The sequence below is a fragment of the Adiantum capillus-veneris genome, chromosome 5 (genome assembly GCF_014529385.1).
Source record: "Adiantum capillus-veneris isolate H3 chromosome 5, ASM1452938v2, whole genome shotgun sequence".
Lineage (NCBI taxonomy): Eukaryota > Viridiplantae > Streptophyta > Polypodiopsida > Polypodiales > Pteridaceae > Adiantum > Adiantum capillus-veneris.
Genome location: NC_140935.1, coordinates 137,572,692 through 137,590,126, shown reverse-complemented (window position 1 = coordinate 137,590,126; position 17,435 = coordinate 137,572,692). Strand labels below are relative to the sequence as shown.

At 39.5% G+C, this 17,435-nt stretch overlaps 1 pseudogene; it reads left to right on the top strand.

The window, feature by feature from the left end:
* Window positions 1–1,079: 1,079 nt before the first annotated feature.
* Window positions 1,080–1,394, top strand: LOC147458165 (guanosine deaminase pseudogene; annotated as a pseudogene).
* The last annotated feature ends 16,041 nt before the right edge of the window (window positions 1,395–17,435 follow it).

Sequence of the window (17,435 nt, the reverse complement as noted above, 5' to 3'; positions counted from 1 at the left end):
AGAGTGGGAATTAGGAAATTCCCAAACTCTCCATTAAGGTGTGCAAGAGTGATGCTAAGACGCACAAACAACGTTCCTACACTTACAATGAAACTTTTGTGAAGAAACTCAAAGATGATATAGATAAGTTTTAGGAGATAGAGTTTATCTATGAGATTGAGTAGAAAGATTGGGTGTTTCCAATTGTGGTAGTGCCACGAAAGAATGGAAATTGTGAGTATGTGTGAATCTCAATCAGGTTATTATGGCCACGGTAAGAGACAACTATCCCTTATCCATTATATATCATGTGATTGAGAGAGTTGTAGGAAAGGAAGCTTACAAATTTCTTGATAGAGTTTTGGGCTACAATCACCTTACTATGAATCTACAAGATCAGCAAAGATAGCCTTTGCAACAGAATGGGGAATATTTTTTAACAGAGTGATACCATTTGTCTTGACCAATGTACCCATCAAATTTTAGAGGCTAATGAGTCACGCATTTAAAGAATATCTAAGACAACTCTTAGAAATTTACATGGATGACTTTTGTGTGTCTTCTCTATTGAGAAACATACATCTTGAAAAGTGCAAAACACATCATATCTGCTTGAACTCGGAAAAATGTGTCTTCATGGTAAGACAAGGAAATAATTTAGGGCATATCGTGTCCAAAAATGGCATTTCTACAGATCTTGGGAAGATAAAAGTCATTGTTTCTCTTCTAAGACCCACAAAAGTTAGGAAGGTACAAGCCTTTACGGGCCATTGTGGCTACTTCCAAAGGTTTATCTATATGTATGCAGTCATTGCAAAACTTCTCTATGCTCTCATCGCAAAATTTGAATGAATTGAAGAGTGCAAGAAATTTTGTTTTAACAATTGAAGAACATATTTATTTATGCTCCAATTTTGAAGGCTCTTGATTGGAAGAAGTTTTTCCATGTCCACATAGATGCATTGGCATATAAAATGGGATGCATCCTAGCATAACCAGGAGAGAACAATATGGATTTTCCTATCTCTTACTCCAACAAAAATCTCAATAGTGGAAAAGTGACTATCAAAGTTCTCTTTTCTATTCTTCTAAGCAGATTCATGGATGATATTGTTGTCTCAACCTTTGCTGGTCATCATGAGAAGGTTCAAGAAAGGGATTGCAATCAGGAATCCTATGAAGGTGTGAATTGTGGCCATGGAGGATTTTTTGGTGCAGTGGTGATGTTGAAGGATGAGATTGTTGTTAGCCATCACAACATGGTCCTTAAATACATGGATCCAATAGCTCATGCAAAGGTCACAGCCATTCGAGAGGCACGTAAAAAGCTCCGACGCATCGAGTTGTCAGAGTGCGAGATGTCTGCTTTGTGTGAGCCTTACCCGATGTATTTTGGTGCTATACATATTTCTTGAATCAAGCCGCTGATCTATGGAGCTCAAGCTGAAGCAACCATTGCAGTTGGCTTTGATGAATTCATTGTAGAAAAGGTGTTTAAAGATACTCAAACCAATCATGCTCGACAATATTCTTTATCTTCAGGCTCTTTTGCAGATTCACATATAACATCAAAGATCGACAACTTCTCCAGAACCTGCTCAAGCAACTATATGCTGAGTTCAAAATTAGTTTTAGCTATTAGTCTATAGGTCGGCCATGATTTTGTTTATATAATCATCTATATTTTGTCCAAGATTTGTTTTATTTTTTCAGTTGTCAATCATAGTCATGTCCCTTTTGTACGGTTTTAGACACTGCCACATAAAAAGTGATAAGACCACGCTTTGTTGTTTGGTCAAGTTCTAGTATGTCTCAGATGATGGTTGTTTGAGGGAAGTGTACACACACCTATGTTATTTTCAAGGGGGGACTTCCACTCATGGTTTCAGGTGATTGGACTCTGCCATGGTCTGTATCAAGTCCATAGTCATTAGTTTGGGCTTGAGGGGGGGGTTGTTGGGTTTGCAAGCCCGATTCGGTCATCGTACCTAGGGTGGGCACAATCCCTTATAGCATGCAGACATAGCTTAAATTATTTTGCAGTTTTCATGGATAGTATCACTTTATATATGGTTTTCTATCAATTAATATAGCGTATCTTTTTTGGCTCTCCTGCTGTGTCGACTCTTTCTCTCTCTCATTTTCTTCTGCACCACGCTTGCACCTTGCCATGGCTTGCCCAAGATGGCATCCACCATAGCTCTGCTCTCAACCATTCCAATGTGTTTCTAGACAAATGCAATCTCTAGCTTCATATGAAACCTCTTTAGTCATCTTGCCCTTCATAACAGACTCTATTGCACATGGACGCAAGTCTCCAATATCATCATATGATTCTTCTTCTCTAAACATGACTCCTTTCCTGTTAATAGGCTCCACCTTTAACGCATAGGTAGCTGCCTCAACCATCAAGATGGCATGTCTAGTAGCCATGTCCTCAACTAGCGTCTTCATCCCGTCTTTTCCAAAGTCTGTCCCCAAGAGCTTACCTATTCCACTTGAATGAATCTTATCATTTTTTAATAAAACAAGCTCCTCATTAGGGAATCTTTGAAACTTCAATCATCCCTCCTTGCATGGTCTATACTATCACACCATATGCATCTATTTACAAAGCCTTCTCTTCTTGAGGTTTTTGCCCTCATAGATTGACCCAATGGTTGCCCCTTTTTTTCTAGACTTGTAAGGTTTAACTTCAGGTCTTGCATTCCTTTAACAATATCATCTAGTATGGACTTGTCACTCTTTGGAATGGAAACAACAATCTTTATGGGACTATAAGAACACTTGGGGCTTGAGTAGCGTTAACTAGATATCTTGTCTCTCCATCATTGTTGCTTAGCTAGCAGTGAAATTGCATCTTCAACCTCATTTCAATCAATCTTTAAGCCATGTTCCATATCCTTATCCTCAAGTAGTAACTCTAGCTTCTCTTGAATCTCTTTACCAGCCTGCAAAAATATCTCTCTCTTCTCAGTTTTAGGGCAGACTTTTCAATCCTTTAAATTTTATTATAGAATCATTCAAAATCCCTTAGAAATTTGATGGGTGAAAGGCCCCCTTTTGGTCAAACTACCCACTCTAAAAAGGTCCTCTTTGTTATCCTTTGGGATTACTCCATGAAATACTCTTCCTTAAAGGCTAGCTTGAATGCTTCCCAAGTTCTCCCATGATCATTTCTAATTCCCCCATTAGAAAATTTCGGAGGTCATTTGGAGGGCCTTGTAAGAAATTGTATTTCTCTCTCTAGAAACTTTTTTTAAAATGCACTTGCACCTTGTGAGTACGTCCAAAAGGACAACCAGACACTCTAAAAAGTAGATTTATATTTCCAATCGTCCTTGAAAATGGTCACTTTTTTATTTAATGCGAGCGTCTTTTTCAGGAGGCAGGTGCGGTGCATTCAATGCAGCTTACGTCATCACTAGAACTTGAAAAGTCACAAACTGTCAAATAGTGATAGATTTTGAGGCTTTTAACACCACCAATGCGTCCGGAACGCCAAAATACCCTAAAAACGAATGTCTACTTGTCTCGTTCCGACATCCGGAGAGGCAAAAAATGTCAAAAAATCCCAAAAAATGGGCTTTTTACTTAAGGCACGCGAGGAGGCATTCTAAAATTCTAGAATGCCCCCCTGCGCGCCGTTAGTACAAAGTTTCTTTTAGTGGTTTTTGGACACTTATCTTTCAAGAAAGCCCCTTTTTAGAGGTTTTTTGACATTTTCCTCTCAAAAAGCTCCCTAAAAAGAGAAAAAAATGGGCTTTTTACTTAAGGCACGCGAGGAGGCATTCTAAAATTCTAGAATGCCCCCCTGCGCGCCGTTAGTACAAAGCTTCTTTTAGTGGTTCTTGGACACTTATCTTTCAAGATAGCCCCTTTTTAGAGGTTTTTTGACATTTTCCTCTCAAAAAGCTCCCTAAAAAGAGAAAAAAGGGGCTTTTTACTAACGGCGCACGAGGAGGCATTCCAAAATTTTGGAATGCCCCCTCGCGCGCCGTTAGTAAAATTTTCTTTTAGGGGTTTTTGACATTTTTTGCCTCTTTGGATGTCGGAGCGAGGCAATTAGACATTCATTTCTAGGATATTTGGGCGTTCTGTACGCATTGACAGTATCAAAAGTTTTAAAATCTTCCACCACTTGATAGTTTTGTGAATTTTTGAGTTCCAGTGATGACGTAAGCCGTATTAAATGCACCGCATGTACCTTCTGAAAAAGGCGCTCGCATTAAATGAAAGAGAGTGGTTGTCTTCAAGGACCACTAGATTATTAAATGAAGAGAGGGACACCTTTTATATTTTTGTTAATATCAATCTATTTTTCTACGTAACGTAGGCTCTTCTCATTGGAGGAGCTTATTTTCCTCTCTCTTCCAAAAGGCCCTCCAAAAGACCTCTGAAATCTCCTAATGTTACACGCTCTCTGACCTCACGAACCACAAGTAGCTCAAAAATTTGTACCATCTCTGCTTCAGGCACTCAATGCAGATCCATCTCCTTAACATGTCACAAATACAGTGCTCTTTCACCTTTTTAAAAACCCTAAGTTGACGCTTCAGTTCTTCGTGTCGTTGGATAGGGATAAAGGGGAACACACCTGACACACAAATTGTATTCCTCTGTATAGCCCAAGATAATCACTACACCCCACTCCACTAGAGTTCACCTTCAAAACTCGAGACACTCATAGGCAAATTGTCATTTTCGTACAACTACGCGCACTCATACATGTTGTGACACCACAAACACCTTCAATCAGTCTGTACGGTGGCCGGATTCACTATTTTCACCACACACGCAACATCTCTCAATCCCTCTATGCCGAATAGAGCATGAGAGGGGGGGGGGGGGGGGGGGAGGGGACACAACTATGGACATCGGAAACACATGCACAAAGGTAGAGAAGAGCAGGGTGAAGGGGAAGGGGGGGGGGGACACAACTATGGACATCGGAAACACGTGCACAAAGGTAGGGAAGAGCAGGGGGAAGGGGAAATTGAGAAATTTGCACAACTTGATGTCTTAAATCATGAAAAACACAATGTACATGATAGATCCAATTTGGCACATCCTCGGCGAGCTCAACATAATAATTTGGCAGCCCTTCAGCTCCACATCAACACTATAGATGCACCTTGACAGCACCTCCCAAGCAGTCGAGCTGTCCCTAAACGGCCTAGTCCCCAAAAAACCTTCAAAGCTCCATAGCTCAGGATACAAGACTCATATTGACTATTTAAAAATACCAAAAAGCTCTATAAATAAGCACTACATATCTATCCACTGAAACCAACTCGGATGACATGGAACCACCTACCCCGTCCATCTCAAATTTGCAATGCACTACACCTTCAAACTCAAATATCTTGGGCTTTGTAGCTCTTTTTGATGATCCATCTAGACCTGATCCTTTAGCACCTCAAGTGATACATCCTCAAGAAAAAAATGTACACTTTGGAGTTCCTTCACTTGGCACCCTTTCTGGACCACTTTAAGGCCTTTTTGCTCTAGAAAACCACATTATGCATACATCTTTACTGCCACCTACCAGCCCAGGTTCTTCCCATCTATTCTAGTACTTCAGCATGCACATGTAGGTTTAAAAATCACTCCTTGTGCCATTTTCTAGGGTCGACACACTTGGGTTGCACCATCATTGCCCACCCCGTGTTGAACATTCAACCACAACTATGCTTTACTTTTCCATAAACTGCACACATTGGCAAAAATTGCTAGAAAAACAAACCATAAATTTATTTTATTCATGCCTACTACCAAAACTCATGTGGTTTGCCCCAACCCTTGCATCACATAGCCTCCATTTAGGGAGCGTATATGGTGTATCTCTTGTCTCGTCTCTCTCTCTTTCTCTCTACTGTCTCTTGTCTCATCTCTCTCTCTTTCTCTCTACATCTCAACATGGTATCAGAGCGGTAACGATCACACGCAGATTCAATTCATGGTGACAACAGTATGTGTATGCGATTCGCATGTAAGATTCAAAATTGTTACAAATTTTATTTTTGAGCGTTGATTCTTGTTAACTGTAGTTGTTTTGTGTTAAGAAGAATATGATTAGTGTTTTATGTGGCGTTTATTTATAATCAATCTAATCGTTGATTACGTTTTCTTGTTAATGACACCCTGAACTTCATCTCAATTTTTCTTGCTGTTCTGCTCAAAATTTGGAGAAACGGGAAAAGCGCAATGGCACTTTTCATCCAAAACTTGTTCGTCTCCTCGAGCTCTTCAATTTGAGTTCTAGGTTTGCGTCAATCGGAGTTCGCAGCAGAAAGTTATGCTATTTTTACTGCAATAGAGCTTGACGCAGCTTTCTTCGTCCTACTTCTTCGTGAAGCGTCCGCGATCATTTTTCTTATTTTGGCGTTAACTTTTTCCAGAAGATTTAGCTTTTTGCTATTCGTATTGTGGCCGTCAATCTTGCGTCTCACGCCACTCTATTTTGAGGACTCGTTTATTATTAACGTCTCCTTTACCCTGTCTTTTTTGGGTGACGTCTCTCACATCTTTGGACGTTCCTTGAGCATCCTTCTTACGTTTATCGTTGACAGAACGCAGTACTCATATCTCTCTCATTCTCAATTGCGGCCTTCACCATATATGGTGTGCAGATTCTGCGATCTTATCTTATACGTCTTCTCGCAACAAGATATGGCTATGAATATTCTCGTCAACGGCTTTCCTTCTGGCCAACGTTCTGTTCCTCCTTTCCAAGGTCAAGGATTTCCAGGCTGGAAAGCAAAGATGTTGTTAATTCTTGAAGGCGATGAACTCTCCGATGTTGTTCTTGGAAATCGTGTTTGTCCGCCTCAGCCTGTTGATACGGATAATGATAACGTGCTTATCACTGAAGGACCTATATTTGAAGATTGGAATGTTGCCTATACGGATTGGCAACGACGTGATAAAGCAGCTCGTCGGTATATTCTTTCTGCTCTTACTGATTCCCTTTTGCTTGATATGTATGAACTACCTACTTCCCATGACGTATGGAAGTACCTTATTGCAAACTTTCAGAAGAAATCTGTTACAGAAATACTTTATTTGAGAGGGTTGCTTAACAAGTTACAATATGAAGTTGGTACTGCCATGACGGGACATATTGAGTCTTTCAAATCTATTATTAATCAACTTGCTGCTGCTGGTGATCCTGTTCCACAAAAGCAACTGATTACACTTCTCCTTGATACGGTGAAGGACTCTTCTTATGATAACATTGTTACTATTCTCTCTAATAAAGATGGTCTTGATTTCGACCAAGCTTGCATGTCTTTAATTGAATACTCTCAACGTCAAGAACGTCGGAATGCTGGTCACGATACAGCTATGATTTCACAAGAGGAGACTGAGTCACAACAGATGGAACATGCTTTTTATGCTCGAAGGCGTCCATTTCGACGAGGAAACCGCAGAGGTGGCCGTCGCGGTAATATTTTCTCTCGTCTCAAATTTCCTAATAAGCAATGTTCTTACTGCAACAGAAATGGCCATACTGAAGATGATTGTTGGGCACGCCAATATGATGAAGAACACAATATTACCACAAAACAACCACGTTTATCTAGAGACTCTTCTTCTTCTTCTTGTGAATATTGTGGACGATCTGATCATCCCACTCATATGTGCTATAAGCGTCGATTCGACACAGATCGGAATAGAGCATATGCTACTGAACATCGAAACAACATTGTACCAGAAACAAGCTGCGTCCTATGTTCAGTTGCTCCAGACAGAATACTTCATGTACGTAATGGATCACTTTTTATTGTCGATTCTGGTGCTATAGGAAATATGACATATCAGTCTAAGTGGCTCCATAACTATCATCCACTACCAGTTCAACGTGTTGTTTATCTTGCTGATGATACTACTTGTCAAGTAAAGGGTATTGGAGACTTATATCTTGGTACCTTATCTTCTTCCACTCGAATTTTGCGAGGAGTATTACATGTACCAGATCTTCAACGTAATCTTCTTTCAGTTGCTAGACTTGTTGATCTTGGTCTGTTTGTTGGATTTGATTATACCAAATGCCGAATTGAGAAAGATGGACAGACTATAGCCACTGCTCCTCGAAACGGTAATTTATTTGAACTCTCTCTCAACGATGCTGTAGCAAATATTGTCACTGCTCCAGGTGATCATGATTGCAAAGTATGGCATCACCGTTTTGTTCATGCTGATTTCTCAAAACTCCTTGATCTTCAACGTCGTGATCTTGTTCATGGCATGGATCTTAAAGCCCATCCCCATATGGGAATTTGTGAATTTTGTGCTCTTGGGAAACACAATCGTAAACCCTTTCCTCTTTCAAATACAACTCATTCTCATGACATCTTGGATCTTGTTCATACTGATATATGTAGACCTCTACCTTCTTCGAGATCACAATATCGCTACTTCATTACTTTCATTGATGATTTCTCAAGGTATACGACTGTATTTCTACTAAGACAAAAATCTGAAGCCTTATCTGTTTTCAAACAATTCCACAAGGCTGCGGAACTTCAAATTGGTCGTCGCCTTAAGAAGCTTCGTAGTGACAATGGAGGGGAATATGTTTCTCGAGAGTTTGTGAGTTACTGTGCTGACACAGGAATTCATCATCAACACACTATTCCATATTCGCCTCAACAGTATGGTGTTGCTGAACGAAAGAATCGCACTATTCTCAATGCTGTAAGATGTATGCTGATTCATTCTGGCTTATCTCGTGTTTTCTGGGCTGAAGCTACTTTGACAGCAACATTTATTCAGAATCATCTTCCTACTACTGCACCCTCTGGTAAGATACCCATCACAGCATGGACAGGTGACATTCCTTCTGTATCTCATTTTCGAACCTTTGGATGTATTGCTTATATTCATGTTCCCAAAGAAACACGAACAAAGCTTGATGCTCCTGGTCTTAAAGTTATTTTTATTGGATATTCTGACACTTCCAAAGGCTACAAATTCTATGACCCTTCCTCCAAGAAAGTAATTGTGAATCGTGATGCTACTTTTAACGAACAGCTTATGGGAGGCTCATGGTCCATGGATGATTCTGATGATACTAAATCATTGCTTCAGGCTTTTCCATTTCTTTCAGAAGATGAAACTCTTCCTATAGAGCAACTTTCCTCCTCACAACCATCCATTCCAAATGGTTCCAATGATGATATTGATATTTTTGTTGATCTGCCTATTGATTTTGAACATGGCTCATGTCATGTTTATGATGACGATATTGCTGATAATGCTTTTTCTACTTGTGAAGATCCCGTTACTTATGATGAAGCTATCTCTTCACCACAAAAGGATCAATGGCAAGAGGCTATGGAAACAGAGTACGATTCTCTTATCTCTAAAGGTACATGGATACTAACTGAATTACCTCGTGGTCGTACAGCTATTAAATGTAAGTGGGTGTATAAAACAAAAGTAAAAGCAGATGGATCTTTTGACAAGTTCAAGGCGCGTTTAGTTGCAAAAGGTTACTCCCAAGTAGCTGGTGTTGATTATCAAGAGACTTTCTCACCAGTTGTTCGCATTACAAGTGTTCGAGTTTTATTGGCATTTGCTGTTCAATTTGATTTAGAAGCTCATCAAATGGATGTGCGAACTGCTTTTCTTAATGGTGACTTGGAAGAAGAAATTTATATGGAACAACCAGAAGGGTTTGTTATTTCAGGTAAAGAAGACCTTGTTGCTCAACTCCATAAGGCACTATATGGTCTCAAACAAGCTTCACGAGCCTGGTATACAAAATTTGATCTTTTTCTCACCTCTAAAGGATTCATCTCTTGCTCGTCAGACCCCAACTTATACATAAAACGCCAAGGTAGCAGTTTTGTGATTCTTGCTCTTTATGTGGATGATACCAATGATTTGGGATTTCTTTAGCAAGTGAAAAATTTATTGTCTTCTGCATTCGATATGGTGGATCTTGGAGAGATTCACTCTTGTCTTGGCATTCAAATCCAACGGAACCGTACAAAAGGTATTTTATTCCTTTGACAGTCAAAGTTTATTGCAGATACTATTCAAAAATTTGGTATGGAATCTGCACATTCAGCCAACACACCTTGTCTTGCGAGCTCTACGAAGAATACTTCTGACAATGGCGGTCAACTTGTCACAAATCAACCTTATGCTAACTTGATTGGATGTCTTCAGTTTGTTGGCATGAACACTCGTCCTGATATTCTGTTTGCTGCTAACTATCTTGGACAACATCTTGCATGTCCTTCTCTTAAGCATTGGTCTGCTGCAAAGCGTGTATTGAAATACTTGAAAGGCACTACAGATTTTGGTTTAGTCTATCAACGACAACTCACATCGGATTCTATGCAATCTCTTTCTCTTTTGGGTTACACAGATGCAGACTGGGCAAGCTCACATTTATCTATGCGATCTACTAGTGGAAATTGCTTCTTTATAAATGGTTGTCTTGTTTCTTGGACCAGCAAGAAACAACGTTGTGTTGCAGTTTCTACGACTGAGTCAGAATATGTTGCGGCATCACTTGCAGCTCGTGAGTTGATTTGGCTTCGACAAATGCTGGTTGATATCGGTCACTCTCCTCTTTCTAGCACACCCTTGCGGTGTGACAACCAAAGTGCTATTAGTCTTGCAAAAGACTATGTTCAACATAATAAGTCAAAGCACATTGCTGTCCATTATCATTATGTCAGGTATGAAGTACGCAAGGGAACCATTATGGTTGAACACTGTCCAAGTGACCAGATGATTGCAGACATTTTGACCAAAGGCCTCAATGAGTCACGTTTCATCTTCTTGCGCTCGGAGCTTGGAGTTGCTTCGGCCTCACTCTTTCTAGATTAGCTTCTTTTCTATTGTAATAGCTTTGTACATATGACATTGTAATCTTTTAGGTACCATGCACCATGCACACTCCACATTTGCACCTTGTGATATCTAAGTCACTTGAATATTTGTACATAGATGCACAATTCACTTTCACATCATCACCACTGGTTCATATTTCACATTGTATAGGGGCTTGGGTTTTTCCCTTGAACTCCCCAAGGGTTTTTTCATCCAAAGCTAGAGACCTTTGTTTGAGTGGGGGTGTTGGAGCTATATATGGCTCACTCTACTGAACTTGGTCTCACCTATATATTTGTATCTTGTCCTCAATATGAATCAGTCTTTGGGAGCGTATATGGTGTGTCTCTTATCTCGTCTCTCTCTCTTTCTCTCTACTGTCTCTTGTCTCGTCTCTCTCTCTTTCTCTCTACATCTCAACATCTTTGGTGTATGGAGGTCGCACATTGTGATGCTTTTGGTCTTCATCATAGATGAAAAACTTGTTGATTGCTACATGTGGATATTTCATGAATCAGTACCAAAATCTATTCTCTCCCAATGTGTTGGAAGTAATAGAAACCTTCGTCTATTATCTACTTATGTGGTAAACCATTTGCAATATCTTGCAATAGCAGTTGGAAGCATGGATCAAGCTTTCCTAAATCATAAAGATCATAGAAATTTTGACTTGATGAGCCTACCCAGGTTGAATGAAATTTATGAGCTACAGTTCAGGAATTTGCTCATACAAGCTCTTGAAGATCGTAGCAGATACATCAACTTTACACGGGAGGAAGAGCAACCAACCTTTTATATCACATTCATAGTGATAGATGCAATGATGGACAACAATAAATTCTACAAGTTTCTTCAACCGAAATCAGTAAGTGATTCCATACCATACATCTCTCTTTGGGAAAGCTATTTCAAGATCTTTGATCCTGGGGGGTGCTTATGGAAACTTCATCAATCGAGGAGGTTTACTCCATCACTTCATTACATCCTGCTATTGGCTCTGAGAACCTTCCATATCACACAAGGTTTCTTAATCATACAACAAAGGTTCTTCAAAAATGAGAGCAGACAAAGACAGACGTTACACAATCTACATGTTGTATGATCGCATAAATGGTACATGAATGTACCATTATCTAAGGGGGGGGCTAATGATAGCCATTTTTCGGCTTTCCATAATTGCCATAGTAAGCTACCTCACCCTATCAAATCACTCAAAAATTTTGGTCATCCCTACCATTTCACTGTACATAGGCGTGTGTGAGTTAGGGACTTTCTCCATATTTTCTTTAAAAAACCCTCAATTAGCTAGTCACTGGGCTAGTTGAGCCAAAAATATAAAAAATATAAGTATATTATGGCCCATTTGTGTGTAAATGTTTCATTGTATATAGGGCCTAAATAAAAGGATTTTTCATAATTATTTTGGTATTTATTTAAATATTTCTACCTATGGTGTGTTATTTATGCTATGTACATTGACTCACCATTACCATATTTTTTCTTACCATTTTGCATACTCTTTATTCCATATAAAAATAATTTCATGCAAGCTTCTCTTATTTTTGGTGTAACTCCATCCCAACAAAAATCCAAAAAAACTATTTTTATTTATGTGTATATTTTTTCACTATTGTGATTTTTCCTTCCTACATCTATTCTCTTTTACTCTCATAAATTAGAACACCAAAAAGATTCATCTTTTTATGGTAGACTTATAATGAGAGAGATTTATTTTGACCCCATTATATTTTTTCCACCTATATTATTTATATTTGACATGTATATATATTTTTTAGACCCCTCAATATTTGATTTTCTTAGTTGTCTTATGCCTTTATATCATGATCTCAACAATATCTTCAATTATAGACCTACCAAATAAGGTCAAGGGTATGTGGAATGCATGCATGCACCATGGGGAGCTCACTCTTGGAGGTATTCAAAAGAATCATCCAAAGAAGGACCTCACAAGGACTTTGTGCAGTGGAAAAAATAGTCGATTTTGCTGAAATTTTAAAGATCATATGCTCCCCGAATTTGAAAAGGTGATACAAACAAAAAATGTAGCTCGTGAGCTGAACTTTCACCTCAATTTTTTTCATATCTTTTTGGAGCTACAAGCTGTGAGCTATGATTTTATTGGTGGACCCCAGTTTGCCCATGCTATGCAGCCACACTCCCTCTTCCACTTTACCATTTTCCTCTTTCACACACACCTCTCCACTCATCATCCCCACCTCTCTCACCACTCCTCTCTGCACCCTACTCACCTTCTTCTCAACCTTGAAGAATAAGAGAAACCATGGTGAACTCATGTCTCCTACACACACTTGCATTCCAAAATTGACCACCTAGTCTCATTTTTTCTCTTCCATATTACCCATATTTATCAAAAAAACCACAAAATACAGTCTCTTCTCTTGAAAGACAGCATCATGGTGATTGATTACTCATGTCCACGTACCTTGGCTCCTAAGGAAGGTCAAGAGTGGAGAAAAAACGTACTATCAAAGCTAGTCGACCGTCAACAAGCATCAAAATTAACCCTACTCAAGACACTTGGAGCATCGACATTGTAAGAAATCCATGTTTCCTACCGATTAAGAGTTTTTTCTTCCATATTTGTATCCTACTTGGATACTCCCATTGTAAATATCCAATTCCATTTGTAAATCAATAAAATAACTAACTCTACTAATTTACTAACACTAACCTACTATGAAAAGTCCTATCACCTCTACTTCTCTCCTCTCTTTCTTCTTCATCTATCCCCACCAATTTCTTGATAATTCCAAGCAAAAGAAATTAGATAAGTGCTAAAAATCTAACCCAACCATGGTTAGAGGAGTAACCCTAGCCCTCAAAATTTCTATAAAAGGAAGGTGTAGCTAGCACAAATAAGGGGAGAGCCATAAGCAAGAGCACTATGCTATAGCTTGAGAAGCCAAGCTCAACCTCTCTAGAAGGAGCTCTTGAGTGGAAGCTCATTGTCGTATGCCTGTGCATGTGTTGTAATCGGGGTGATTAGCATGGGAACTCTATGCCATTGTAAGAGAGAGAGCGATCATTCAATTGAGAGTGGAAAATCTATCATTCTTCCTACTGGTGTAAGCCCAACATTTGTTGAATCAAGGAGGGTGGATTTGGAGTAAGCTTGGATACTTTGTCTCTCTTCCAACGTGAAGTAATGGACAACAATGATGTGTAAGTGTCTTGGTGATATTTTTAGTTCTTGATAGCTTGTGTCTGGGTGTTGTCATCAATTTAGCCATAAATCTCACATATTGTAAGAGGGTGACAGGGTGGAGAGGACTCCCCTGGCCTTAAGACAGTGATTGGGGTGGCTTTTCTTGTGATGTTTCGTGGTGAAATTTACTCAAGCTATGTTGAACAAATACTAATCTCACTTTGATCGGTCATGAAAGATTTGTAAGAAGGTATTAATGCAACAAGCACCCCCTCCCTCTTCTCTCTCTTTCTTACATATATAATTGTGTTTGCTTGATCATTGCCGATACATTTCAAAGCAACCCGAGCACTCTCTCTCTCTCTCTCTCTCTCTCTCTCTCTCTCTCTCTCTGTCTCTCTCTCTCTCTCTCTCTCTCTCTCTCTCTCTCTCTCTCTCTCTTTACGCGTCCTAGTTCGCATCCAAAACTAGGTGGTTCCCCAAATTTGTGTAGGGTTAGGTTGCGGGTTTGTGTGTGTGTTTGTTGTTTTTTCCAACCCCACCCCAATTGAGCAGCACGGGAGCCTCGAAGGGTGTTTAGAGTACGCTCTTCTTGTTGCCCACCCCGGACCGCCTCACTACCTTGGTGCTCAAGGACATCACAAATCGTATGCATACATATTTTCTTGTTCGCAACGTTTGCACCGATGGCCGCACGTGAGGGTGAGCAGAGGTCATCCCAGGAACGTCGTACCACCGGTGAGATGAATGTTGATGATTCTTCAATATCTTGCCAATACCATCACATATTTGAATAAAACACCCCTTTATGCAAGGTAACAATATACTTCTTACTTTTGATTGTGTTCTTCTTATCATAAAGTTTGAAGTCTAAGGTGTTGCCTCTACTTGTTTTGTAGTGCTTGGCACAAAGGTTTCTTTTATGCACAAATAGTGAAAGGCTACAGGTAGAGAGGCCAAGTGTCACCACTTTTCCTCTAAAACAGTCTTCTTTGTTACATCTTGCAGGTAGGTGCTTCAAATCCATGCTTATTAGGGGTGGTAGTCTCATCCTAATGTATATTTTTGTATTGTTTATTCCCAGCTATATAGAAATACTTGCAAATTTGTACAACAAATACTTAACAGGTGTCTTCATTATATAGCTTTCAAATGTTGAATTCATACATGTTTTTCTTACAAGGTGACCTCTTGCTATGCTAGTTGAGTTGCATTGTTTGCAAGAATGGCTCAAGAAACTAGCATAACATGAAGCTTTTATGGTGGCACAAAGCTCTCCTCAGTGGCAATGTGGCTCCCACTACACCAAAAATCATTATGCTGACATGAAGAGATCCCTAGTAGGACAATGAAAAAACTTTTCATCAGCAGCAACACACTCTTTCCTAACATGAGGGCACTCTTTCCTAACATGAGGGCACTCCTACCAAAGATATTTTTATGTGATAGGTCACCCCAGGAGCATACCATGTCATGGAATGGATGTAAGAACTATGACCGCACTACTCCTTGGAAAGTGTTCACAGATGTATGTTTATCAAAGTTAATGAGAAGAAATTTGGACTTTTTTGTTTGTTGATGTGTAAGAGCACTCCAAGTCTACCATATTTTAGATTGTTTGATAAGTTAAATAAAATTTGTAGTCATTTAAAGTGTAATTTTGTTTTTGTTTGGTAAGATTGTACATGAGAAGACATAATAAAGTATAAGAGATCTTGACGGAATAAGCCTCGATTAGATTCCTACCATGCACTTGTGACACCAGACCTCTCCTTGAACCTTTTGATTTCTATCATTGTGGGAAGTCTAAGGGTGGCCTATTTTCAAATTTTTAGCTATAACATTTTTTTAAAGGAAATTTTGGTTATTCTAAGGTTTGTACACAGTCTAGGAGTTCATTCTGATTGTTTTCCTTCAGTTTCAATTTTTGATCGAGGGCACTCCTTGGAAGCCACTTTTGAAGGTGTTAGGGTGAGATTTTGAGAAAGTTTTGTATGTAGGAAATGCAATCCTTAACATAATAAAAAACATTGGTTCTCTGAGTATTTTCAGATTCCATGGTTTTAATGCCCGTTCGAGCCCGTAGATTAAGGAAAAAGTAAGAAATGTATGTTTTACATCATTTTTTAAGAAATTGCCAACTTGCACGTTGATTTTTGGAAAATCCGAGTACGATATGATGTTTTTGCATCACACGATGGTCGAAGAGCGCGACAAAATGAACAAATTTATGTGAGACAAGCCCAGACAGATTCGGAGCCAATTGACTACTAGAAGCTCTTGAAAACAGCCTAAAAGTTCAACACTTGAATTATGACCATGCATGAAACTAAATCTTACCACTTGAATTATGACCATGCATAAAAATAAATCTTGTACTTGTCATTTTAGGGCCCCAGGGACCCTCAACATGAGGGGCCACAAGGGCGCGCAAATCAGCCATCCAAAATTTTTGGATGGCTGATTTGCGCGCCCTTGTGGCCCCTCATGTTGAGGGTCCCTGGGGCCCTAAAATGACTTTTTTTTTATGCATAGCCATGAGATAGAATTGGAAAAATTAATGTATTCATAGCAAACTCCCCCCCCAATGGCAAATAGCTAAACATTGTATCATGCCATGCATTAAAAAATGCTTGTACTTGTCATTTTAGGGGCCCAGGGACCCTCAACAAGAGGGGCCACAAGGGCGCGCAAACTGGCCATCAAAAAGCTTTTTTTAATACATGGCCATGAGATAGAAGTGGGCAGTTTAATGTGTTCATAGCAACCCCTCCCCCCCCCCCCCCCCCCCCCCCCCAATGGCAGATACCTAAACCTTGTATCATGCTTATTAACCATTTTTTACTTCCTTGTGTCCATCCCTTGTTCTTGGAAATGTCTTGGTCCCTATTTGTGCCTGGATGGGCATTCTATGCGCCGTTGTGGTCCCTCTTGTTGAGGGTCCCTGGGGCTTCAAAATGACAAATAGGAGCTTTGTTTTAATGATGGCAATGAGATAGAGTTGTAGTGTTTGATGTCCGGAGTATTCACTATGTCAAATTTTCCTATATCATGTGCGTTCACCACAATGGATTGAAAGTAGCCCTTATAGGCCTTACCTACACATGTTTCTGTAACTTTACAAGAATATACATTCCCTTCTGTGGAACACGTGTGCTATGTTACATATACTTTAGTGAACTCCCAAGGTCAAAGGCCTCAGAAATTTTGTGCACTCAGAACACTTAGCACTAGAAATCAACCAAACAAGGAGCCAATTTTTACTTCCTTGTGTTCACCTCGTGTTCTTGGGAATGTTTTGGTTAAGACATTTCTTTGATATTTAAAACCACATGTGACCCCTATTGTTATAGTATCCGACCAAAGGTTTCTTGATTAGCAGTTATATAGGTTTGAGTGATACATATCTTCTATGTTA